The 7,587-nt window shown below is 47.7% G+C and overlaps 1 pseudogene; it reads left to right on the top strand.

Moving 5' to 3' along the window:
* Nucleotides 1-364: 364 nt before the first annotated feature.
* On the top strand, nucleotides 365-1,547 carry LOC102488092 (40S ribosomal protein SA-like; annotated as a pseudogene).
* The last annotated feature ends 6,040 nt before the right edge of the window (nucleotides 1,548-7,587 follow it).

A 7,587-nucleotide genomic window follows, 5' to 3' on the forward strand; every position in this document is an offset into this window, starting at 1 on the left:
GCGGGCGGAGGAGTCGCCTCCGGCTTCGAGCGGCGCAGGCGCACTGAGCGCCGGAACGTGGCGCGGCACAGGGACGAGCTTTACGCATGCTCATTTAAACGGGGCGAGCCGCTTCCTAACCTGCCTTCTAGCTCTTAACCCGCCTGACTTTTAAAGGGCCAGAACATTGTTTCTGCTCTTTTTTTAAAAAAAAAAAATCAATTTGTTTTATTGTGATAAGAACTCTTAACCTATGGTCTACCCACGTAAATCTGTAAGTGTATAATTTTTTTCTTTTTTATTTATTTTAATTTGACCAGAGAGGGGGGATAGAGTGAAAGAGAGGGAAAATGAGGAAGCAAGCCACCAGGTCCAGGGCTCGAAATGCAGTGGGCCATGTGGGAGTCCAGTGCCCCCAACCACCATGTCTATCGGTAGTATTGAACTGCTTTTTAGGGCCAGCCGGTTGTGTGGTGGTTGAGGTGGCTGAATTCCACATGGTTGAATGAGTAGTTTGAGGCCTGGAACCAGAAGCCTAAAAAAACGCCTTACCAGGCGCATATGGATTCATGCTCAAAATCCTGAGAATAGACTGGAGGAGAAGGGGCCTTTCCGCGCTACCCGCCCAAGGGTCCATACCGTGTTGTTCTGGGTTCGCGTCCTAACTTAAAGGGAAACTTGCAAGATGTCCGGCGCCCTTGATGTCCTGCAGATGAAGGAGGATGTCCTCAAGTTCCTTGCCGCAGGAACCCACTTAGGTGGCACCAACCTTGACTTCCAAATGGAGCAGTACATCTAGGAAAGGCAAAGTGATGGCCTCTCCATCATACATTTGAAGAGGACCTGGGAGAAGCGCAGCTTGTGCCGTTGTTGCCATTGAAAACCCTGCCCACGTCAGTGTCCTGACTTCCAGGAACACTGGACAGCGGGCTGTGCTGAAGTTGGCTCCTGCCACTGGGGCCACTCCTATTGCTGGTCCTTCACTCCTGGAACCATCCCTAACCAGATCCAGGCAGCCTTCCGGGAGCCGCGTCTTCTGGTGGTGACTGATCCCAGGGCCGACCCCCAGCCTCTCACAGAGGTGTCTAGTGTTAATCCACCTCCCATTGCCCTGTGCAACACGGATTCTCCTCTGCGCTGTGTGGACTTGCATTCCCAGGCAACAAGGGAGCTCATTGGGTGGGTTTGATGTGGTGCGTGCTGGCCCGGGAAGTGCTGCGCATGCGTGGCACCGTCTCCCGTGAACACCCGTGGGAGGTCATGCCTGACCTCTACTTTTGCAGAGATCCGGAAGAGATCGAAAGGAGGAGCAGGCTGCAGCTGAAAAGGCTGTGATGAAGGAAGAATTTCAGGTGAATGGACTGCTCCAGCTCGTGAGTTTACTGCTACTCAGCCTGAGTTGCAGACTGGTCCTAAGGCGTGCAGATGCCCTCCGTGCCCACCGCGCAGTTCCTCACTGAAGACTGGAGTGCTCACCTGCCACCGAAGACTGGTCTGCAGCCCCTACTGCTCAGGCCACTGAATGGATGGGAACAACCACTGAGTGGTCTTAAGTCTGCTCTTCACAGACTCTTATACAAAGTGGAAATAAGGTTGATAAAGAAAATAAACAACTGTTTATTAAAAAAAAAAAAAAAAGAACGGAGGAGAAGGGACTGTGGTGTGGTCATCTTCCTGGGGAGTGATTTCTCTCTTGCCCCAGAGAGCACATGTGCCCCATGGTATAAAAAAATTTTTTTTTCAGTTTGACTCAGAGCAACAGAGGACCTGAACCATGGTAGGCCATGTGAGAATCCGACACCTTAACCACTACGCTACCTGCCGGGCCCTCCTATGGTATACAATTATTTTGAAAAGAAAATCAAGGGCAATTTTTAAATTACTGTTGTAAATTAAGTATTACTGAGCACCTACTATGTTTCAGACCCAAGTTACATTGTCTCCTGCGTGCATTTTCCAATTTTTGATTTTATAATCATTACATTCATATATATTTGCATAACTCTCTTCCCCCATGGAAATGTTCTATTCCCATGAAGGCAATTCTGTGACATGAGAGGAATGTAGTGTTTTGGGCAAATCTTATTAGATCAAGGGTCTGAGACTAACCCTTGGTTGACTAGGCCACTTTGTTGCTCTTTTCCTCTGAATATGTTGCCTAACTTTCATGAACTTGAGTTTGCTGGATTTTCTTTTTTGCTATATGGCATATGCACCTGTCTGAGAGAGACACAGAGAGAGAGAAAGTAAGTAACCACCCCCCAGCAGGGAGGATGGCCACACCGTAATCCCTTCTCCTTCATTCTCCTGGGATTTGGGCATGCATGCACACCCACTCAGCTTGGTTGTCAAGCACTAGATCTGGAACTCTAACCACTGCGGGTGGTGGGTCCTTTGGGAACCCAGCACCTTAACTACCATGCCACCTGCCAGCCCTGAGTTTGCTGATTTTTAAAATGAGGATAATGGGGTCAGCAGATGGTGTGGAGGTTAAAGTGGCTGGATGACTGACTGCAGAACTCACATCCTGGACTGGAGGCTTGAAAAATCACACTGGTTTGGGGCCCAGCTGGTGGTGTGGTGGTTAAAGGTGCCGAATTCTCACATGGTTGACCGCACACAGTTCAAGTCCCGAACCTGTTGGCTTGCTTTCTCACTTTCCCTCTCTCTCTCTCTCTCTCTCTCTCACTCTCACTCTGTCCTCTCTGTTCACATTAAAACAAATAAATAACTAAAGTAAAAAAAGAAAAGAAAAATCACACCAGACATGTGTGCATTTGTACCCCAAAAAAAAATCCCAAAAGGAGAACAGAAGAGAAAGTATTGGAGTGTGGCTACCCCCACCCCCCAGGGGTGCTTCCTCTCTCTCTCTTGAGCGCACATGCCAACAACAACAAAAAGAGGATAATGATACCTACCAATCTCATAGGATTTTAATTATTTATTTATTTATTTTATTTTTAGAAAGATTTTTGCTATAGAGTGTGCATCCTTGCTTGAGAGACAGAGAGAGACAGAATGTGAGGGACCAACAGTTGGCATAATGGCAACGTTGCTAGACTCCCCTGTAGTCGACTGTGGTTCAAGTCCTGGACCTGGTGGCTTAAACTTACGCCAGGCATGTGTGCGTGCGTGCCCAAGATTCTGAGAGGAGAATGGAGGAGAAGGGATTGTGGTGTGGCCATTTCCCCTGGGGGGGGGGGGATTTCTCGCCTTCTGTCTCTCTCTTTTTCTCTGTCTTCTATAGCAAAAACCTCTCCAAAAAAATAAAAAGAAAGGAAGAAATCACTTTCCCTGGGAGGATGGCCATACCACAGTCCCTTCTCTGTTCTCCTCTTAGGATTTTTTTTGGGCACAAATGCACACATGTCTGGCGTGATTTTTCTTTTTTCTTTTCTTTCTTTTTACTTTATTTATTTATTTATTTATTTATTTAAATTTGACCAGAGAGGGACAGAGTTTTAAGCCACTGGATCTGGGACTCAAACCTTGGTCGACTACGTGGGAGTTTAGTGACGTAACCATTATGCCATCTGCTAGTCCCAGTAAACCAAATTTTATGTAAAGTGCCATGTGCTAGACTCATACCAGCCATCTATTGAATAAATACTAGGGGGATTACTCAGTCAGAAAATAGTTTTCTAGTTCCTGTAACACAGTTCCAGATGGATCTCCAGGGATATTTTCCTAGTCATGAGGGCAGCTAGCAGTGTGCACTGGCGTCTCCTTTTCCCCACAGCGCCACCAGCATCACAGTTCATCATTTGTACACATGTTCCCTAGTCTAGACAGTATGTAATGGTATGGCAGGGTTATTTGTACGTTCATTCCTTTAATTGCTAGTGAGGTTGTGCATTTTTCCTCAGGGTGATTTATTAGCTTCATTTCTTTGCCTAACAGCTATTTTCAAACACTATAATTTCTGCTGGCTTATCCCTGCAGACGTTATGTTTTGTTCAGATGAAGCATTTTGCTGACCGCACTTTTCACAGGAAGAGGACTGCGGGGGGGCTGGCAGGTGTCATCGTGATTAAGGTGCTGGACTTCCCGCATGGCCCACTGTGGTTCAAGAGTCGGACCTGGTGGCTTGCTCTCTCACTTTCTCTCTCTCTCCTACTCTCGTCAAATTAAAAAAATAATGGGATCAGCAGTTAGCGTAATGGCTATGTCGCTGGATTCCCACATGGCCGACCACGGTTCAAGTCTCGGACCTGGTGGCTTAAACTCACGCCGGGCGCGTGTGCGTACGTGCCCAAGATCCTGAGAGGAGAATGGAGGAGAAGGGATTGCAGCGTGGCCATCCCCCGGGGGGGTGATTTCTTGCTTTCTATTTCGCTGTCTCTGTCTGTCTGGCGAGCGCATGCGCCCTATAGCAAAAACCACTCCAAACTAAATAAATAAATAATTTAAAAAATAATGATAACAATTTTTTTTTTTTTTAAAGAAAGAAAGAGGACTGCTGGTAAGGCAGCTCTGTCTAGTAGAACTCTCTACTCTGACAGAAAAGTTCTGTATTGGCTGTGTCCCACCTGTGTCTGGTTGTTACACGGGTCTACTGAACACATGAACTGTGGCCAATGGGCACTATTAGTTTTATTTAACTTAAATTTAAATATAAATAGCCTGGAGCCGGCAAGTGGCATGGTAGTTAAAGGCGCTGGATTCCCACATGGCCGACCACGGTTCAAGTCTCGGACCTGGTGGCTTGCTTTCTCACTTCCTCTCTCTCTCTCTGTCTCTCTCTGATAAATAGCCTGGAGGCCAGCAGGTGGTGTGGTGATTAAAGTGTTAGATTCTCACATGGCTGATTGTAGTTCTAGTCCCGGACCAAGAGGCTTGCTTTCTCACTTTCTCTCTCACTCTCTATTTCTCTCTGGTCAAAGTAAAAATAATAATAATAACAACAAAATAAAAATTAATAATTATTTTAAAAATAACTTTAATAAATAAATATAAATAGTCACCTCATTGCCTCATTGACAGCATAACCCTAGAGACAGGGAAAGAAGATGAGAAAGGAGAGGAAAAGAAGAATTACCAGAGCTATCAGGTGGTATGGTGGTTAAGGGCACTGGACTCCCACACGACTGACTGCGATTCAAGTCCCAGACCTGGCGACTCACTTCCTCTTTTTCTCTCTCACTCTGTACCTTGTTGGTCAAATAAATAAATAAAATAATTCTAAAGAAGGGAAGAACTACAAAGTCACTCAGAAGGGCCACTTGGCATGGAGGTTAAAGTAGCTGGATCCCACATGGCTGACTGCACAGTTTAAATCCTGGATCCAGTAGGTTGAAAAACATGCCAGATGTGTGTGTACATACCAAAAATCCGAGAAGAAAATGGAGGAGGGGGGCCTGCAGGTGGTGTGATGGCTAAGGGCACTGGACTCCCACATGGCTGACCGTGGTTCGAGTCCTAGAATGGGTGGCTTTCTTTGTCTCTTTCTCTCTCTCTCTCTCTCTCTGTCTCCTTCTCTGGTCAAGTTAAAATAAATAAAGTTAAATAAAATAATTTTAAGAAAAGAAAAGAAAATGGAGGAGAAAGGGGTGCTTTCTCATTCCCCACCCCGGAGAGTACACACACACTGTAGTATATTAAAACAAAGCAAATAAATTACAAAGTCACTCAGCAGTGGCCGCACATATATGAGGGGACTTAAGTTTAGACTTTTGGCATTGATTCTAAGAAGATAGTCCCAGAGACTTTTCAGTTTGTTTGTTTAATTTTGCCAGAGCATGTGTGCTCTCCAGAGGGAGACAGAGAGAGGGAGAGACAGAGTGAGTAAGCACCCTCCACGGGGCATGGCCAGCCACAATCCCTCCCCCTCCACCTTGTCTTCCTTTTAGAGGTTAAAAAAAAAAAAACCAAGTGGGTTTGTCAGCTGCCAGGTCCAGGATTCAAACCACATAATTGGCCATGTGGACTCCAGATGCCTTAACCCCAAAGCCACAGGCAGGCCCAGAGACTGCTGATTTGGACACAAAGGTTTTGTGCAGTTTGTGAAAATGTATCGAGCTATGACTGATGATATTTTCACTTTCCTATATTATGTTACACTTCAGTAAAACGCTACACACAATAGACCACACTTTGTCACCCTCTTTTGGCATTTCTTTGATTTTTTTTCACTTTAGTAGAAGCCTCCAAGAGCCGGCAGGTGGCGTGGTGGTTGAGGTGCTGGACTCTCACATGGTCGGTCACAGTTTGAGTCTTGGACCTTGCTCTCTCTCATTCTTTCTCTGTTTCTCGTTCTCCTCTCATCAAATTAAAAAATAATAAATAATTTTTTTAAAAAAACTGGCCTGTGACTTATTCCGTATATATGAAGGCCCCTAGAGGGCGCTCATTCTGCATGGGCGACTCCTGAAAAAGAACTTTATGATACCATCATTCACAAACTGTAAACTCCCTCGTGTAACGTGTACAGTTCAGTGGTTTCTAGTCTCCCGTTGTGCATCCCTCAACATAGTTCATTTTGGAACGTTTTCATCATCCTGTAAAAGAAACCCTGCCCTCCTGGCTGTTGCTCCCCTCCCCAGCCCCGGGCGACCACGAATCTACTTTCTGTCCCTGAGGATCTGTTTTGCACATTTTGAATGAATGGAATGAATCTCCAGGAGCTGTGTGTGTACTCCAGGAGGTCCCTGAACTCGAACCCGGAACCTTTGGCTGCAGGTTGTCCTCACAGAGCATTGCGACTTACTGCCGTGCCACCATCTGGCCACCCTCCACCCTCCGTGTCCATCCGGCTCTCAGGACTGGCTTGTGGAGTAAGTGACCACCTGGGGTTGGATACCTCAGCAGGGGTGGGACAGCGCAGTCTCGGGATACCCTGCCAGAGCTGAGCATTCAAGCCTCCAGCCAAAGCTCTGTGCCTGGGAAACTGTCAACAGGCGGTGCCTCCCCAGGGAACACCGATGTGTGGGGGTCACTCACTGCAGATTACACAGGGGACGCCCTCCCCCCAAGCCCTTGAGAGATGTGTGGCCAAATTCCAGCATTCACAGCTACTGGTGCCTGTCAGGAGGGTACTGGGACCAGTCCTTCAAGCTAGATACTTGGGTGCTTTGGTTTTGGGGGGTGGCCAGCCCAAACCACCTACTCAGCTCTTTACCAATAACCACCAGACTCTGACCCCACAGGGAGAGTAATCTCAGAGATTTGTGCCCTGCCCTTCCAGCCAGCCTGCTCACGCAGACACCTTTGACCTATCCCTGCTCTGAGGAGAGTCTCCCCTGAGCCAGCCTCTGCTGAGGGACTGTGAAAGGGCCCCTCCTCCTGGTGGGCGTGTGGCTGGGGGCTGCGCCTTAGCCTAGCTAGGGGCGGAAGAGGGTCTAGACCAGGAGGCACCACTCAGCGGGTGGCAGGGACGCCAGCCAACGGACAGTTGGTGCGAGTAAAGCCTAGCTGCAGGCCAGGCACCTGAGGAGGGGCGGGGGTGCCAGGGGCAGCACCCCGAGTCAACACCTCGCCTGGCCTACTGGCTGGGCAGCCTCCAGACTCAGCTGGTCGAATCAGGAATTTGGGATCAGAACTCAGAAACAGCCAGCTAATCTGTGCAGGTGACAGGAACCTAAGTGATAAAAGAGGCAGCCAGAGCCAGCG

This window comes from Tupaia chinensis, unplaced genomic scaffold, assembly GCF_000334495.1.
Source record: "Tupaia chinensis unplaced genomic scaffold, TupChi_1.0 Scaffold000258_1, whole genome shotgun sequence".
In the NCBI taxonomy this organism is placed as follows: domain Eukaryota; kingdom Metazoa; phylum Chordata; class Mammalia; order Scandentia; family Tupaiidae; genus Tupaia; species Tupaia belangeri.